The sequence below is a fragment of the Cynocephalus volans genome, chromosome 10, assembly GCF_027409185.1.
Source record: "Cynocephalus volans isolate mCynVol1 chromosome 10, mCynVol1.pri, whole genome shotgun sequence".
NCBI classification, from domain to species: domain Eukaryota; kingdom Metazoa; phylum Chordata; class Mammalia; order Dermoptera; family Cynocephalidae; genus Cynocephalus; species Cynocephalus volans.
Window position 1 is genome coordinate 93,213,658 of NC_084469.1, and position 17,780 is coordinate 93,231,437.

Below are 17,780 nucleotides of genomic sequence, written 5' to 3' on the forward strand. Positions count from 1 at the left end.
TTCCCAGTCCATCGGCCCCCACATCCCCAGCCCCTGCACACGGTCCCTCGATGTTCTCCCCCCTCTGTGCCTGTGCACATGTCCTGCCTTCTCCTTGATAATCCTTCCCCTCAGGGTGACAGCTGAACTGCTGATCTCTCTTCACCATCCAGTCTGCCCTGGATCCCTGACTTCAGGATGCAGCCCTGACCTGGACTGGGCTGCTGGGCCAGGTGTGTCTTTGGCTCCTTCAGCCCAGGTGCCCCAGTCTCAGTGCAGAGGCGGGAAGGCCCGTCCCGGGCAGATCGCAAACCCGTTGGACAGGTTTGCTGTTCCCTGAAGTTGTCCTGACACAGAGGCAGTCCCAGCCGGGCCTGGCAGGATCTTGCTCTGGGCCCAGGGTGGGCCGAGGAGGGCCCTGGAACACGCCGGCCAGCGCCCGCCTGAGGACACCTCAGAACAGGTGGCAGGTAGGTCTGGCCGCAGGGAGGGGCCTGTTGGCTGGAAGGGGCGGGGTCGGCTCACGGGAGGGCTGGTGGGAAAGGAGGGAGAGAGACAGAGACACAGAGTCAGAAAGAGGGAGACAGGGAGTCGGAAAGAGAGACAGAGAGGTCCAGGAGGGACAGACGTAGCCTGCTTTGGCCTGGGCAGACCCTGCAGCTTCTGCCTCAGTTTCCCCTCCTGCACATGGGGAGGGACCTGATTGGGGCTTGAGAGGAAGAAAGGAGGGAAAGGGCAGGAGGGAGGGAAGGAGGTGGGTCCTCGGGCTGGGGGGTTGAGGGGAAGTGGGTGTGGAAAGGGGAAGTGGTAGGGACCCGGACCCAGTGGGCTGGGAGGGAGGGGTGCTCCCACTGCCCGGGAATGCCGGGACTTTCCAGAATGCCGAGAAACAGGAAGTGGCTCTGTCCCCATCCCCACGCACCCCCAATCGGGCTGGGCCAGGCCAGGCCCACCTGCCCAGGTCTGAGACTCTGTTCCAGGAACCCCCCAAACGTCCCCTCCCTGGCACAGCCTTCTCCTGCCTCAGTCTCCTGGACTGCAAAATGGACATAGCCCCAGAGTCCTTCCTGCTGCCCAGGAGGGAAACTGAGGCTGGGCAGGGACACTCCAGCATGGCACCTCCCAGGCAGAGAAACAGTGTGGTACCCAAGGATGTCCTTAGGGGCAACCTTCAGGCTCATGTGAAGTCTTCTGCTGTTTGAAATAATTAAGATATGATCTGTACTGTGGCCTCACTCCGGCACATCCCCAAGACCAGGCCCCCTGAGCAGGCAAGGACACTGAGGGTCAGGAGAGGGGTTGCTCAGCCCAGGCCTCCTCCTGCTGGCCGGGGAGGATCTGTGGCCCGGCTCTGGGACCCTGTTTCTCTCTGTGGCCTTCCCATATTGGCTTGTCCGATTTTGCTGATAAAAGTACAGGACTCCTGTTTAAATCTGAATTTCAGATACATGGAAGAGACCTCTTAGTTTACGTCAAATATTGCCTTAGATATACTTACACTTAAAAAAGATTCGTCATGTAGCTGAAATTAAACTTTAACAGCGTGTCCTGTATTTTACCTGTCAAGCCTACTTCCACAAGCCTGTCATAGGACCTGGGGATGGGGGACGTTTGGGAGGACACTGCATGAGATGGAGACAGAAGAAGGGCTTGGGGAATGAGGGCCTTGTCCTTGGACACAAAAGACATCTGGCTTGACACAACTTCTTTTGCCAGGAGCCCTCTCCATCCTTTGCAGTGCACCGAGGACTTGGGCCTGGGCCAGAGCTAGGAGGCTGGGAGCCCTAGAGGGTGGTGGGTCTGCTGGAAGAGGGGGCCATGAGCACATCTGACCAGGTGGGTGTCCCCTTGCGGGGTTCCTTCTGCAGCCTGAGACAGGAGAGCTAGGGCCACCCAGGACCCCCGGCCTAGCCCTGCGCATTTGCATTGCCCCAAACCTCTCCTCTCTAGACGTCCAACCTCAGCCTTCATTTGCTTAATGACCCCGTGGACTTGGCTGAGGAAAGATTTGGAATTTCACCTGGAAATATTCATATAAATAGTAGACACTATCCATCCAGTTGTCTGAACAACCTAGGAGGTTAGCTGCTATTATATCATCATCCCCGTTTTACAGGTGGGGAAATGGAGGCACAGAGGGGTTAAGTACCTATCCTGTGCTCACACGGCAAGCTGTGCCACGAGCTCCAGAGCTGTTACTCTACTGCTATCCAAGTCCGCCTCTTGTGATTCCCTGGAAATCCCCGAATCTGACTAATTCCCTAGACATCCCCCAACTTGGCAGATTCCTGTATGCTGAGATGGCTGGACCCACCCCAGCCTGGGCAAACCGCCCCTGTTTCAGGCAAAATTACCCGTAGAGACCTTGTGGTTTCCCAAGGTGGATGTGGCAGAGGTCGAGTCCACACCTTTCCCCAGCTCGCTCAGTGACCTCGGGCCAGCTACCGAACAGTTCTGAACCTCGGTTTCCTCACCCGTGAAATGCAGGTAATACTAGTCCCTACCTCTTAGAGCCATTGTGGGAACAGAACTGGCTTTGTGCATGTGTGACTCTCATTCAGAGGGTCCCTGCACTTGGTTTACCGCTTTGCTGTTGCCCTCCTGAATCCTTAATAGTTTGTGTGTGAGGGTCCCCACGTTTTTGTTTTTCATTGGGCCTTGAAAACTGTGTGGCTGATCCTGTGTGGGAGGAAATGGACAAACACAACTGGACACCGTCCATCTCCCAAATTGGGTCATTCACCCTTCAGAATCTTGAATGCTTGTTGCTCAATTTAATTGCTTTTCATTAGCTACAGAAAATAGTTTCAAAGTCAAAAGCACAACCCACATTGCCAAAAAACTAAGCTTACCAAACTGAAGCTCACTCTGGATAAATTACTTCTCCTCTCTTGCATCTCAGTTTCCCCATCTACTCCTTTGTACTTTTGGGTTTGGTTACAGGGGTAACCATGGCCTGAATTTTGTAGGGAAAACAGGTTTTAAACATACTCTCTCTCTTACCAGACTAAGCCTTTGACCAGCTTTTACTTTGCCTAGACTGCCCTTCCTTCTCTTGTCCGTCTGTCAGACTCCTATTTGAACTTCAAAACCCCAGCTCCAACATCCCCTCCACCCCTCCATGATGCCCTAGGAAAAGACTCCACCCCTCCCTGGGCCTCAGGTCCGATCACGCATGTGGAAGCGTGTGGTCCTGGCTCTCTGTCCGCTAGACTAGGGGCTGCCTGTGGGCAGGGCAGAGAACTGAGTCCTCTCTGGGGCCCCAGCTTTGCCCAGCTCATGGCCAGGCACAGAGCAGCATCCATAAGAGTTCGTCGAAGGAATAAACAACCTCATGGACAAGTAAGCTCACATTTCAGGCAGTTGGAATGGGTACAGGACGCTTGTGGCTGCTGACGAGTTGGGTCCAGAGAGCTGCTGCAAACATTGTCATATCCACACTCGATCTGCCTGAACTGGCCTGGCCCACCCCAGGGTGGGTCCAAGTTACAGGGAAACTGCCCCTGGGCTCCAAGCCACCTGTGTCAGGGCTGAGTCCCATTCCTCCTTGCAATAAGGCAAATCCCCACAGTTTGCATCAGGCCCCTGGAAGCCTTTGTGGGGAGAAGCCCCCCAGACCCCTGTGGCCCTGCCGCAAAGGTTCCTGCTCTCTTGGGGTGACCCCTGGGACTTACCGGACCCCCCACCCGGTGTGCCAGTCTTCCTGTTGTGGCGGGGGTGGGGTCCCAGAACAGTTATTTGGGTGGGGAGACAGAATGAGTAGAGGATTGGTGGGAGGCGGTAAAGGGACGGACACAACAGGGGGCCAGGGTCCATTTTAGACGGCTGGGTGTCAGAGAAGGGGGCTTTAGAGCCGAGGTCGGAGCCGTGCAAGGGTGCCTGCAGTGGGACGGTCTGGAGGGAGGGCTGCGGATAGCACAGCAGGCTCGACTGCATCCGCACGTTACACAGGGGGAAACTGAGGCTCAGGGTGAGTAAGCCGCGTGCCAACATCTCACCAGTACGCTGCAGGGCTGGATTCGAACCCAGAGCCCTGAGAGTCCGGCCTCGGGGACCGGGCCTCCTGGGATCTGCCTCGGAGGCGGACCCGCCCCCGCGCCCAGGACCCGCCCACAAACACGCCCCTCGGAGGCCCCGCCCCCACGGCGTGACCGGAAGTGCGCGGGGCCCCAAGATGGCGCCCGAAACCCGGAAGTGAGCGGCGGCCGCCGAGACGCTCGGGGAAACTGAGGCGCCGCGGGCTCCGCGCCCGGCCAGACCAGGGTCCGAGGTGAGCGCGCCCGGCTGCGAGTCCCGCCCGACTCCGCCGCGACCCCCGCCCGGGCCGACCCCGCTCCAGGCCCCGCGCGGCCCGTCGCCCCCAACGGCCTCCCGCGCCCCGGGCCGGCCGTTCCGGGGGTCTCGGCAACCCCCGCGCGACCCGCTCTGCGCATGGGCCTTGACCGCGCGCCGCTCGCCGACACCCGCCGTGACCCTTGGCTCCGCCCTTCTGGGCGACCCTCGCCCTCCGCCGTGAACCTTGACCCCATTCTCCACGGCGACCCCCCAACCTTTCCTTCTCGCTGTCTTCGGTGACTTACTGTTCCGCGCTCCTTGGTGAACCCTGACTTTTCCTTTTCTAGTGACCCTTGACCTCACACTCCTCGGTGACCCCGGAGCCCCATTGGTGACCCCCGAACCCTCTCTTCCCTGATATCCAGACCCCTTCATATTTGTGACCCTCAGCCCTGTGCATCTCCTGACCCCAGCTACTTCCTCTGGGTGACCTCTGACCCCAGGGCCCTTGGGCATTCGTGCTCCTTCCTCCTCAGTGTGCCCCTTTTTGGAACCCCTCTTCTGGCTCCTCAGCTTTGGGGATCCCTCCAGGAGGAGCTGACAGGCCTGTCCCCAGGTTTCTGCGGTGGGTCCCCCGGTTTGGGGTGGGGATTAGCTCACCCCAGGCCCATCAGCACCGGGTCTGCAGAGCGTGTTGGGGCGGGAGTGTGGTGTCTGAGCTGGCGTTCGAACCCCAGGGACGGGCGGGAGGCAGGATAGTGGACAGAGGTGACCCGTGGCTGATGGCGGGGGGGGGGGGGGGGGGAGCCTGCTAGGTGGGCCCTGCCCACAAGGGGCTTTCTTCCTGGTGGGGCCTGGAGGGACCAGCTGAGACTGGCCTGGAGGTGGGGGGAGCAGAGGAGGCGGAGAGCCCACCAAGCCCCTCAGGGACGCTGGGGCAGGGGGGTGGGGCTGTGTCCGTGGATGGACTGATTAACACCCTGAAAAGTTTTAAAAAATCAAGTCTATAAAGTCTGTAGCTGGGGCATCCCCTGGTCTCTGATTCCCGGAATGCCTGTTGGTCCCGCCTGCTCTAGAACGTCCTTCCTGCCTGTGGGCCGCCTGGACAGGCTGGGTTTAGTGCCACCAGTTTGCTCCCTGTTAACTGGGGAGCCGGGCTGCCTTGATGCCTGCTGGCAGTCTGGGGGGTGGGTGTTTTCCAGCATGGCAAGGGGAGGCCGTGTTGGGCTGACCTAACTGGGAGCCTGCTTTACCTGGCACCTGCCAGCTCACTGTGGGTGCTTCTTAGAAGCTCAAGGCAAGAGCAGGTGAGGAACAGAGGGCCTAGGAAGCCTGCCTGTTACAGCCATTGAAACTCGGGAGAAATTCCTAGGGGACAGCACCTTCTGGTTGGGAAAGCAGATGTGAGCTTTACTCCAGGCCCAGCCCCTTCCTCCAGGCCAGGGCAGCTGAGACCCCACAGTGGCTCTTCCCTGCCCCTTGCTTGTCAGCCTGACAGAGAGGGGTACCGTGCTGCCATGGACACCGTCCCCGGCTGGCTTCCCTGACATGACCCTGGGAACAGAGTGGCAGGACCTAGAGGATGGTTCAGAGAAAGGCTCGCACTGTCCACACCCTTTCTTCCCAAGCACCCTCTTGCTCACAGCCTTCCTGGTTGCCCTTGACCTGGATTTTCCCACGGGAGGCCCCCCGAGGTGGGGTGGTGGCTTCTGAGAGTCGTCTGCTCTGGGCTGCCTTTTCAGTCCTTGCGGAGAATGCCCAAATGAGAGATCTGGGCCTCTCGGTGGTGGGGTGGTCCCAAGCAGGGAGTCTCATTGCAGGGAAATGCAGGCAGACTCTTGTGCCTGTCAGGTGCTTGCCAGGCCCCCAGGATGCGATTCCAGACGACAGGGAGGGCACTTTTGTTTAACTGTGAGGATCTCAGTGGGATGGGATGTTTGCTCACACCTGCCCCAGGAGGACCCCAGCTGGGGAGAGGGGCTTTGCAGACAGAGGGATGTGGAGAGCCCCGGGGCCCAGACAAGGGGCCGGATTTCCAGGGAGTCTGTAGTCAGGGCACAGAAAGGCAGCATTCCTTGTTCATTCATTCGCAGTTGGCTTTGAAGTCAGGCGGGGCCCCAGGTGTGCAGGTGAGGAGGGGAGGGCCCTGTGCTCTTCAGCACTGTGATCATGGGCCAGTTGCTGCCCTCGAGCCTGGCAGGGAAACCAAGGCCCAGAGAGACTGCGCTGGGCTGGGGTCAGCAGCCAGAGCCGTCCCAAACTTTCCCACAGCCCACAGGTCCCCACCCCTGCCCGGAGGTGTGACCAGCTCAGTTCTAGCAAAGTCCCAGACGCCCCTCCAGCCGGGCCTGGACCGGAAACGCTGACACAGCGGGAGTGAGCTTGGCCAGAATAAAGAGGCAACTGTGTCAGCCCAGAGTCCAGTCCCTGGAGGCGGAGGCCACCTCCCTGCCAGGGGGGCCCCCCATGAAGGGGTGGGGCGGGATCAGCTTGTTCCCCGCCTAGCCTAGCACAGTCTGAAAGTGTAAACACACCAGAAGGTTGACACTGGGGAGTGTTTGGAGGCCCCCATGGTCCCAGGGTCTGTGCGTCTGTGTGTGCATATGTATGTGTGTGCACATGTGTGTTATATGTTTTGTATGTGTGTGTTTCATGTGTGGGCATGTGTGTACATGAGTGTGTACGTGTGCCTGCGTTGTGTGTGTGTGGGCGTGTGATTTGTCGTGGGCAGGCTTGGAGTGTCTCCAGTCACTTTTTCCACAGCCAAGGGCTGTGTGGCCAGACAGCACACAGAGAGGGCTGGGTGTAGCCTGACAGCGAGGTCACCCAGACCAGGTTCCCGTCCTGGCTTGCCCCCTCCTCGCCTGTGCACCCTCCCGCCTGCCCAGCAGTGTGGGTGGACCCTCCCAGCCCTGTTCTCGGACCTGCTCCCTCCACACCCCCACCTACTGCATGGAGGTTGATCCCAGATTTGCAACCTGACGGGGCTGGGACCAAGAGCAGACCTCAGGGACACTGCCTGGGTCACTTTTTTCCCTGGCTGGGAGGTGTGGGCACCTATCACAGGGGCTGTGACTCAGGTGAGGGCCCAGCCCAGCTCCAGGTGATAAAGGCAGAGCTGGGGTTCTGGTTGAGGCAGGGCTTCGGATGCTGGAGCTCCAGCACCTGCTCCCTCTGGGCTTGCTGGGCCCTCTGAGGAGACGAGACCAGACTTGCCATCCACACATTATGTATCACAGTGTGCGTGGACCTTGACAACACGCTCAGTGACAGACGCCAGACACAAAAGACCACACAGTGTGTGATTCCATTTATATGAAATGTCCAGAACAGGCTAATCCACAGAGACAGAAAATGGATTTGTGGTTGCCGGGGGAGGAAATGGGGACTGACTGCTGATGGGGATGGGCTTCTTTTTGGGGTCATGGAATGTTCTGGAACTAGATAGAGGTGGTGGTTGCACAACTCTGTGAAGAGGTTAAAAACCACTGAGTTGCATACTCTTTAAGTGGGTGAATTTCACGGTATGTGAGTTGTATCTCCAAAAAAAGAGTGTTTAAAGAAAAGCAAGGCCTGTGCTCACCCTTCAGAAGCCTGTATGCTGTGACCTCAAGACTGAGCCTGGACCCCTAGTGCAGGGTGTGCCTTGGGCCATGTTCTGATGGTGAGCAGGGGCTGGGTGGTCCTGGGGTGGGAGGTCCACATGAGAGCTTAGCAGGGCAACTTCTCCCTGAAGCTTGGTCCCTGCAGGAGGCAGCAGCCTGTGGGTTGGGCATGCACCCTGGCTCTCCCACAATTACCCTGGGCTTCTTGCTCCCTGATGGCACCATGTGAGGCCAGGCCCTCAACTCCAGTGACAGCAGGGAGAGAAGTGACCTGTCAGCACTGAGTCAGTGCAGCTGGCCCGCCCCTGGCGCTGCTGCTGTCATAGGTGGCTTTCATTAGGACCCTGCCATGTCCTATGTAGGGGATGGGACAGCGGATCTGACCAGCTCTGCCCAAGGCTGGCAGGGGTATTTCTGATGCCTCCTCTGTGCCAAACGCCTCGCTGCCTCATGTTTCCCAGACCCAGACCCTGCACTGAGAAACCCGGTGCCCTAGTGAGGAGAGGGCCTGGCCAGGGCCTGGGGCAGCGCCTGGCAGAACGCATTTGTGTCTGTGTGGAGGGCAGCCATCTGAGGGAAGATGGCAGGGTTCCTCCCTGAAGTTGGCCTGCATCCCCAAGCAGGAGCAGGTCCGCAAGTGAAACTGAAAAAGGTGGCTTTGGCCTTCGCTCCAAGACCTGTGGCATTTCGAAAGTGATAGTGCCACTCCCACTGGGGTCAAAGGCCATGGATGCAGGTCACATGAGCATCCAGGAGGGAGGAGTGGTGGCCATGGGTCTGCAGTGGGCAATAAGCTTTTGTGGAACTGACTCACAGTTGCTGGGGTGCGGCCTCCAGGGGAGGCGATAGTCAGAAGGTCCCTGCCCTGTGGGACGCCCTGGGTGCTGCCCACCATGCCTGCAATGAGAAGTAATCTTCCTCTGCACGTCGGATAAACTAAGGAAAGGCTCGCCTCCCTGGGTAGCCACACTCACTGCCTGGCCTTGGGCACGTGGCCTGACCCCAGGCCCTAGTGACCATGATAGCTCTGGGGTCCAGGTGGGAGTGCTCAGCACACAATCTTTCCAGTCTGTCTGTCACTTAAGGACCAGCTGGTGGGAACAGTCATCCGTCAAGTTGTCAGACTAGCTGGGTGTGAACTGGATTCTGTCACATCACAGCTCGGCAGGGCATCAGGAGAGCAGAGGCATACTCTTCGGGGCTGCTTCAGATTTGCTGGAATGTTCTTGGCAGGCCTGGGGAGAGGCTTGCCCTGAAGCTGTGGAGTGGGGGGTACGACCCCTTCCCAGCCTGGCCTGGGGTAGGTCTTAGCTTAGCACAGGTGGCATGGGGTGGGGGACTTCTTTTGCTGTTGCCTGGGTGTAGGCAAACTGGCCGAGGCATTTCTGGGGGTTTCGCAAGATTCTAGAATTACTCGGGCCCACTGCTCTGGTGGTGGGGCTCAGGGAAGGTGTGAGTCCCCAGGTGGATGTTGGGGGCTCTCAGGGATGGAGTCAAGGGATATCCTGGTTCATAACGGGGAACCAGGGGCCCCACCCTGGCATGGTGGGAACCTGGAGGAACCTGAACCACCAACTTTGAAAAACCAGGGACTGCCACCCCAAATCCAGACATGTGGCTTCTCTTGACAAATCAGATGATCCAGAAACCCTAGGCCACGCTCCTGTGCTGTGGAGGCTCTCCAGCCCCTTCCTGTGGGTGTGGGCTTGCCCCAGCTCAGCCCCTATGCACCTGGCCCAGGCCAGCTCAGGCCCCTCGGGAGGATGGTGGCCAGGTGGGGATGGTTACCCTGAGAAGAGGATACTGGGGGCTTTGCTGCCTCCAGGTGTCTAGGAGAGCAGGAACACACCCCCCAGAGCCTGTTATGTACCCACAGGGCCAGGCCAGCCTTGCCGTGGGGGTGGTGGGACTGTGAGGCTGTGCAGCATAATGCTGTGTCCGTGCTTGGGTTCAGGGTTGGTCTGAGAGACATCCCTGTCCTCATCCCAGTGCAGAGGGGCTCTGCAGATGGGACTGGGTGGAGGGTCCTCAGGTGGGAGGCTCCCCTGGAATATCTGGGTGGGCCTGCCTTGTCACAGGGTCCCTACAACAGAGAACATTCTCCGGCTGGAGACAGAAGAGACTTGACAGAGGGGTGATCAGAGGTTTGAGGCACGGGAGGGATGCATGGCCCTGCCAGCCTGACAATGGAGGGGCAGCGTGGCCTGGAGTACACGGCCCTTGGAGGCCAAGCACCACCCCGGCTGCCAGCCAGTGTGGACGTGGGGCTGCAGTCCCGTAGCTGCAAGGACTGGGATTCTGCTGACTGGCTGAGCTCAGAAGCACATTCTTTCCCAGAGTCCAGACAGGAGCTCTGGGCAGCCGGCACCCTCATTTCCACCTCACGAAGCCCATGGCCAAGGAGGCAGCAAGCTCAGCCAGACTTGGGTGACCTGCAGAACTGGGAGAGGGCACATGTGTGTCATTTTAAAGTTCCTGGTCAGGCCGGCTCATGGCTCACTTGGTAGGGTGCGGTGCTGATAACACCAAGGCCACAGGTTCGGACCCTATATAGGGATGGCCGGTTTGCTCACTGGCTGAGCGTGGTGCTGACAACACCAAGCCAAGGGTTGAGATCCCCTTACCGGTCATCTTTTTTATTAAAAAATAAAAAAAAATAAAAATAAAAATAAAGTTCCTGGTCACTCATCATGGCAGAAAGAGAAAATGGATCCAGGCTCCGGTGGCCAGTCCCGGGGTTCCTGCTGCCCTCTACCCTCTTCCCCAGAGAGGGGCCCATGGTCCATTTCAGAGGGTGTTTGCTGGGACAAAGCAAGTGAGTCTCCTGAGCGGACAGCACAGGCAGGTCTTGGTACTGCCCATCCCACAAGCCCGGCCTGAAGTTTCCTCCTCCCAGACCTGATGCCCTTCAGCCTTGGGCGAAGGTCACTTGAGATGTTTGTGGCACCAAGGCTGGACTGAAGAGCCTGAGGACAGTGGTGAGGTCGGGCCACTCATCTAGGGCCTGCATAACCCGGCTGTGGACAGCACCAGCCAATGTTCCAATTAGGGCTCCCCAGGGGGCTGGCTGGCCTGAGACGCACCCAGCATCTAGCAGGGACAGCCCCAAGCATGGGGCGGGCAGACCCCTCTCCGCCCGGACCTCAGACACACAAGGGCCCGCCAGTTTCAAAGGACCAGGAAATCAAGGGTGAATGGGATTTGGCCTAACGTCTGCTCAGAAGAAGACCTGCAGGTCAGAGGAGACCACAAGCTCAGTGTGTCAGAAGCCTCTTAAAGACCATGAATAAACACAAGCCCTGAGCAGGCACTTCACAGAAGAGGTGGCCTGTGAGGATGGTACTGGAATGCTGTGGGAAGCTATAACATGGTGCAAGTGGGCAGAGGCTTAAAAATCAGGTAACAGCGGGAGTTGCTGAGCAGATGCATTAGCCGGGCAGGTGGACAGGGGCCATCACCTCGAGATACCTTTCAGCTCTCTCCTGGGAAGGCCGAAGCATACCTGGGAGTAGACAGGTCAGGGGGCTGGAGCCCCTGAGACCCAGGCTCTGTGTCCCCAGCCATGTCCTGGGAGTCTCTCACTCCCCACTGGGCCTTTAGGGCAGGTGAGTGGGTCGGGGGATGCTGACTGGCCTCCTGAGGGCTACACCACTCACTGGCCTGTCTTTACTAAGTGCCTGCCTCAACCTGCGTCTGTGAGAGAGTGCTGTTCTGCCAGGACTGGTCTGTCCTGGATGAGCGCAAGGGTCTAGAGTCCGTGGCTGGCTGGTGCATTGAGCAGAGAGCCAGTGGCAGGGTCCACCAAGTCATTGCCTCTGGAAGCCATCTTGGAGGCTTTCCTTTCCTGCATAAATGTGTGTTTCACCAAATGTTGCCCCCCAGCCTCCATGACATCCATTTGGGGTCTGGGTCTGGTTCTTACTCCCCAGGTGCAGTTTTCTTCTCATGGGGTGAGCCTCTCTCTCCATGCGAGGTGTGTGGGCCAGGTGCCGGTGCACAGGGTCTTCATCCTCGGCGGCCTGCTGGCTCTGCTCCTTGTGCTCCTGAGAATCAGGTGATGGGCCATGAGGTCCCCCCACCAAGGGCACCTCCATTCACTGTCCACTTCCTGGGCCGTCATTCAGCCCCATGATGACTGTGCCAGGCCTGGGCCTTGGAGCCAGCTGAGCAGCCCTGACCTGGTCCCTGCCCATGGAGCCCCCAGGCAGCGTTGGTCAGACACTGGGGCCTGGGGCATCGACTCCCACAGCCTGGTGCAGCAGCCTCAGGGACACTGGGCCCCGCCCACAGAGGCTCCTGGCTCCATCTCCAGCTTGGGTGCCCTGGTTTGCTTCAGGGCAATATAGGGTCTCGTTGAGGTGCCGGCAGCCCTGCTGAAGAGCTGAGGGTCTCTACTCTGCAAGCCAACCCCACCCCTCCTGGAGTGTCTGAGATGATCTCCTGCATCTTGGTGGACCACTCAGGTTCCTCCCTGTCCTCAGCCATCTTTCTGCTTGGGAACGTTCCCTCCTGCCCTCCCCGGCCCCTTTGTCCCTGCAGAAGGCTCCAGAAGCCACAGGTAGGGGATGCTGCTGGAAATCAGGGGTGTGGTGTGGAGCCCCACAATTGTGACCCCCTGAGTCCTCCCCAGGAAAGGGACTGTGATGGCCATATGGCCGTCATTCCCAAGGGCCCACCAGAATGAGGCCCAATGGTGCAGTGGGGAGGGCAGGGGTCTTCCTGGGGAGCTGGGATTCAGAACCCTTTCCATAGGCCCGAGTGCAGACCATGTGCCTTTCCTTTTCTGAGAAGTATGTGAGCTTGGCCAGGTGCAGGGCACATGGGGCTCTGGGGTCCTACAGACCAGTGCACCACCTTCCACTATAGAGGTGGGACCAGCTGCTGAATTTCCTCCAGCTGCCGAGCAGAACTGGACATTCAAGGAACAAGCACACGCCTGGACCCCAGCCTCCTGCGCTTCCGGGTAGCCCACCTTGTCCTTGCCCTAGACGAAGGGGCCCTTCCTGCCCAACCCACATGTGACATCGCAGGCCATGCTGGCTGAGGGCACTGGCTCTGGAGGCTTTCCCAGCCCCGCTGCTCAGCATGTGCATGCACAGAGGGCCTGGGGCTCAGGAGCAGCAGCCTCTGCCTGCTGTTGGCATCCCTGAGCTGCTGTGGTCCAGATGCCTCCTGGGGACTCTGTAGAAATCCAAGGTTGCAGCACTTGGCGCTAGTGTCACCCCAGAGTCGGGCCAAGGGTCTGGGCTGTAGCCTGCCTTATTCCCTCCCTCTTTGTGAGCTTCCCGGGACAACCGCAGCAGAGCACCACAAACCAGGCTGCCCAAAACAGCAGGTCTGTCCTCTCCCAGTCCTGGAGCCTGGACCTCTGAGATCCAGGTGTGATAGGGCCGCGCTCTCACCAGAGGCTCCAGGGGCTCTGGGGTAGGGTCCTCCCTGCCCCTTTTAGCTTCTGGAGCTCCAGGCGTCCCTTGGCGTGGCCACATCCCTCCAGTCCCTGCCTCTGTCACCACACAGCTATCTCCCAAAGGTCAAATTTCCAAATATGGAAATTTGTGTCCTAATTTCCCTTTTCATAGGACACCAGTCATTAGATTTAGGGCCCACCCTTATTACCTCATCTTAACTAATTCCATCTGCAAAGACCCTGTTTCTGAATACTGTCACATTCACAGGTACTGGGTGGATATGAGTTTTGGGGCCACTGGTCACCCCAGCACTACTCTCTGTCCCCTGCATTCCCTCCTACACATGGGCAGCCCCCAGATCCTCCCTCACTCGTCAGTCTCCTGCTACGGCCTGGCCAAACCCTTGGCGCTGGGGGGTCTGATCCTGGCCTTGTGCGCCCTTGGGGCTGGGACACCCTGAGGATTGGCTCTGTGCCCTGTCCACATAGTGACCCTCAGCCCAAGCATCCCCTCCCTGGACCTCACACCCTGGCCAGGCGCCCAGTGTGTCTGTTAGTATGTGTTTGCAGATGGCGTCTTGTCCCCTTTCAGGACCTGCTGCTGTTTTGATTCTAGAACAGGGTGGACAGTGGTGGCCGCTCTTGCCACACCGAGCACTGCAGGGCACATGGCCCAGGAGTGTGCCTGAGGTCAGCTGGTCTGTGGGGTACAAGGGTTGGAAGAAACCATTGTCGGGTTCTGGGCCTCAGTTTTCCTGCATGTTGCGTGAAGGGTTGGCCTAGCTGTGGGGAGCTGGGGTGGGGTCAAGGGTCAGAGTGGCTGCTCTTTCTTGTCCTCCTGGTTGGGTAATGGGGTTCCAGGTCTGGAGAAGTTTGGCCCCTCAGGACAGGCAGGGCCGTGGGGCTCCCTGGGGGCTCCAGGGTCTGAGATGGGGCTCCATTCTCAGTTGGCATGGGGTGCCTGGGTTTCCCTGTCTGTGAAGTGGGAAGAAAAACCAGGTGGGGGCTCCTCAACACCTCCATGGGGCACCCCGGCTCTGCCCAAGGAGAGCAGAGGTCTCCACAGCTTTGCTTGTGGGTGGGCAACTAGGCGGCAGGGAGGCCCAGCGGGATCTGGAGGCAGGAATGTACACACAGCTCTCAGGCTCCTGGGGCAGGCGTCAGGCATGTCCGTCAGTGTGTGCCGGCCTGGGGTGCCCTTGGGACCGCCTGGCCTAGGCCTCTTGGTTCATGGGGCCCGTGTTCCCTGGGCACCAAGCCTGGGCCATGTCCCTGAGGATGCAGTTCTTTCTGGTGCATGCTAGGCCTCTGGGAGCCCAAGGAGGTCGAGAATGAAGGACTTGGTGCCCAGTTGTGCGGGGGGGGTTGGCGGTCCCCGGGCCTCACTGGTGATGGGTTTCAGGCCACACCTGGGCTGGAGGGTCAGAGACACCCACGTGCATGGCCTTCCTTGCCAGGGTAAAGGTTTCCGTGGTTGAGGGGGCAGCGTCTCCCACAGCCAACAGAGGGGCGAGAGGCACGTGTGTCCCCTGAATCCTGCCTGGCAGGCAACAGTGCTAACACATTTGCCTGAGTTCACTCCATGAATTAAACTGCTTATTTTTGAGACAGTCATGGGTTCACGTGCTGTCTTAAGAAATAATTCAGAGAGATTCCACATACCCATTTCCCCAAATGGTAACATCTTGTAAAACGATGGAACCGATTCACCAACAGGACGTCGACGCTGATGTGGTGCCTTCGCCAGTGTTTCCTTTGCGCCTGTGTATCTGTGCATGTGTACATGTGTGTATCTGTGGTTATGTTTTGGTTAAACCCGTGATTGGTGTTTGTGTCATCAGGATCATGGCCTTTCCCAGCCTAGCCACTTAGTGTACTATAATTCTGTGTTTCTGGGTTTTTTAAGTTTTTATCATGTGTATCTGCTGATTTTGTTATTTTAAAAAGAAAACGTAACTAAAAAAGTGCTATCTCTCTCATATCTGGGATGTGGGGTGGTCTGTGATCACTGTGTCCTGGGAAAGACCCCTCGGTCTCAGGGCCCAGGGGCTGGTGACATGGCAATGGGGAGGCTGCACGGCTCGTCTGGGTGGGGACAGTGCCCTGGCCAGCTGCTGGCAAGGCCATGAGTCCAGCCTCGACCCACCGCTCCGGTGGTCCTGTGGTTGACAACCTTGGCAGCAAACTTGAGAACTTAAAAAAAAAAATTCCACATAGGGAAGTACAGAGGGCAATGTGACAATGCCATTCTTAAAGTGAAGCCCTGGGACCTTGAGGGTCCTGAGACCCTCTGGGGGGTCCAAGAGTTCGAACCACTTTTATAATACAAGGGTGTCCTTCTGCTCGCAGTGGTCAGGTCCTTGCTGCCCGGCCATCCTGGCCTTGTGGGTGGGGCCCAGGTGGATCGGCAGGTGAGGACCGTGCTCCTGAGCTTTCTGGGAGGACCCTTGGCACAGGCTGCTTTTTCCTTTCCATCCTTGGGGCCTGCCCACCCGTGCAGGGGCTGTCCAGGGTCACGTGCCCTGTGGGGGTCCTGGGAGCACTCCTCCAGGCTCTGCTGGCTGGCCCAGTGTGTTGCAATACATATTATTATAAAAGTGGTTTCAGTCACTCAAGCCCTTGGAAGGATCTCAGGGACAGAGTCCTGGTGGGTCTAGCCACCCATCCCCGCCCTGCAGCGGGGCCATGTAGCCCCCAGGTCTCCCTCTTGCCCTTGGGGGTTGTTTGTCAGCTGCAGGCCAGACAGCTGCCCTGGAGAGCCTGCCCCTGGGGAGGCGGGCAGGCCCCTAGCAGGCCCCAGAGGCCTGGATAGGGGCAGAGGCGGACGGGGGTCTCCGCACATAATGTTGGGTGTGGCCAGTGGATGGGGAAGGGACTGCCAGCATGGGGGCTACACTGTGAGTTTGGGGACTATGAGCAGCCTGGTGGGGCCCAGGGGATTTGCAGGTACACAGGTGAGTAGCTGGCCATGCTGGGGCTCAGCCCTTCTTCCCTGATCCACTATGGGTCTTGGCTGGCTGCATGGCCTCCCTGCTGGGGTTGTCTTTCATAGCCACCAACATATGCCTGGCGTGGCTGGCTGTGGGTATTAAGGGCAGAAAAGGTGGACAAGGCCCCTTGGGGCAGACCCTCCAGGATGGGGATCCTGGGGTCAATCAGGAGGCAGGGCGGTCTGAAGGCTGAAGGCTGCAGGGGACACAGTGCCCAGCTCAGGACGATTGAGTGCTGAGGGCACTTATGTATCCTGGATGCCCCGTCCCTTCCTCTGCTCTGCCAGCTTCAGCCCTTCCCCTCCCACCTGCATGGGGTTGAGGCTGTCTTGGCTGGGACACCTTGGTCTGGCAGCAAAGGAGCCTCTTGGGGATGTCCCTGGCTTGAGTCTCCTCCTGAGCCAGTCCCCAGCTGGGATTAGACCTCTGCGGTTGGTTCCGACCCTTGAGCCCTCCCCAAAGCCCTCCACCCTACAGAGGAGGGGGCTTCCCCACCCTGGCTCTGTGTGTAGGACAACAACATCCTGTGTCCATGGTCAGGATCCTGAGGCCCTGAGAGGAACTGAGACATCCAGACAGCACTGGCTGGCTGAGCTAGGGCCTGGCCAGGCGGGCAGATGCCATGGGGTTCTCTGCCCTACATCAGGTGAGACTTGTGAAATCGCCAGCCCCTCGCACTCCACTGGTGCTGGGGTCCCAGGCTGCTGCTCGGTGGCTTCTGTAACCCAAGAACCCGGTGGAGGGTTGCCTCCCATTATGAGCTCCATGGCTGCAAGGTAGGTCACCGGGGGCCTTGCACAGCTGGATTTGTCTCTTGACTCACTCCTCGGACTGCTGTGGGTGTCACATCTGTGACCCCAGGATGCCCTCAGGCCTGTTCCTCGGGCAGCAGATCCCGGGAAGCAGGGGCCATAGACAGGGTCACACAGCGTCCGCGAGGACTGGATGGTGGCCTCCACATGCACTGGCAACTGTGGCTGTGACTGCTCGCCTGGGGCAGGCAGCCCCTACCTGGGCCTCAGTTTCCTTATGTGCTGGCACAAGCCTCGAGGCACTGTGTCCTCATCAGAAAGCATGTGTGGTGACAAGACTGCTAAGCACATGGGCACTGGTCTCTGCCTCCCCGTCTGCAAAAGGGCCCCGGCTCATGATGATGGCAGCCCCCCCCAGCACTGTGGCTACTGCCTGTTGGAGCCTCAGCCGGGCTGGGGGTCCAGGGGGCCAGTGGGGTCCAGGCAGTGCTGGTCAGTGGATCTGGGTGGCATTGGCAGAGGTTCTGGTGGTGGCCAGTTGAGAGTGTTTGGGAGGGTGAGCCGATAGCACCGGGTGGGGGTGAGGCCCCACGGCCTGTCAGGGGTGTCCAGCTTGTGCTGCAGACCCAGCAGGGCAGGGCTCGGAAGAGAGAGGTGGGGGGTTGGGATGGCTGCAGTTACCTGCCAGCCATGGCATGTTCTGGGACAGATTCTCCCAGACCTTAGTCTCTTCTGGCTTTCCACCTTCCCAGTTATTGTCCCATCTGGGGCA

General features: G+C 59.0%; 1 protein-coding gene across 3 annotated transcripts in view; it reads left to right on the forward strand.

Moving 5' to 3' along the window:
- Positions 1–381: 381 nt before the first annotated feature.
- Positions 382–17,780, forward strand: part of SBNO2 (strawberry notch homolog 2) — a 56,944-nt gene continuing 39,545 nt past the window's right edge. For 2 of the 3 annotated variants that reach the window (XM_063110487.1, XM_063110489.1), the window contains exon 1: positions 4,157–4,249. The gene's annotated coding sequence lies outside the window, so the exon portion shown is untranslated. Of the gene's footprint in view, positions 450–4,156; positions 4,250–17,780 lie in introns of those variants that run through there. The other variant, XM_063110488.1, reaches the window with a different exon arrangement.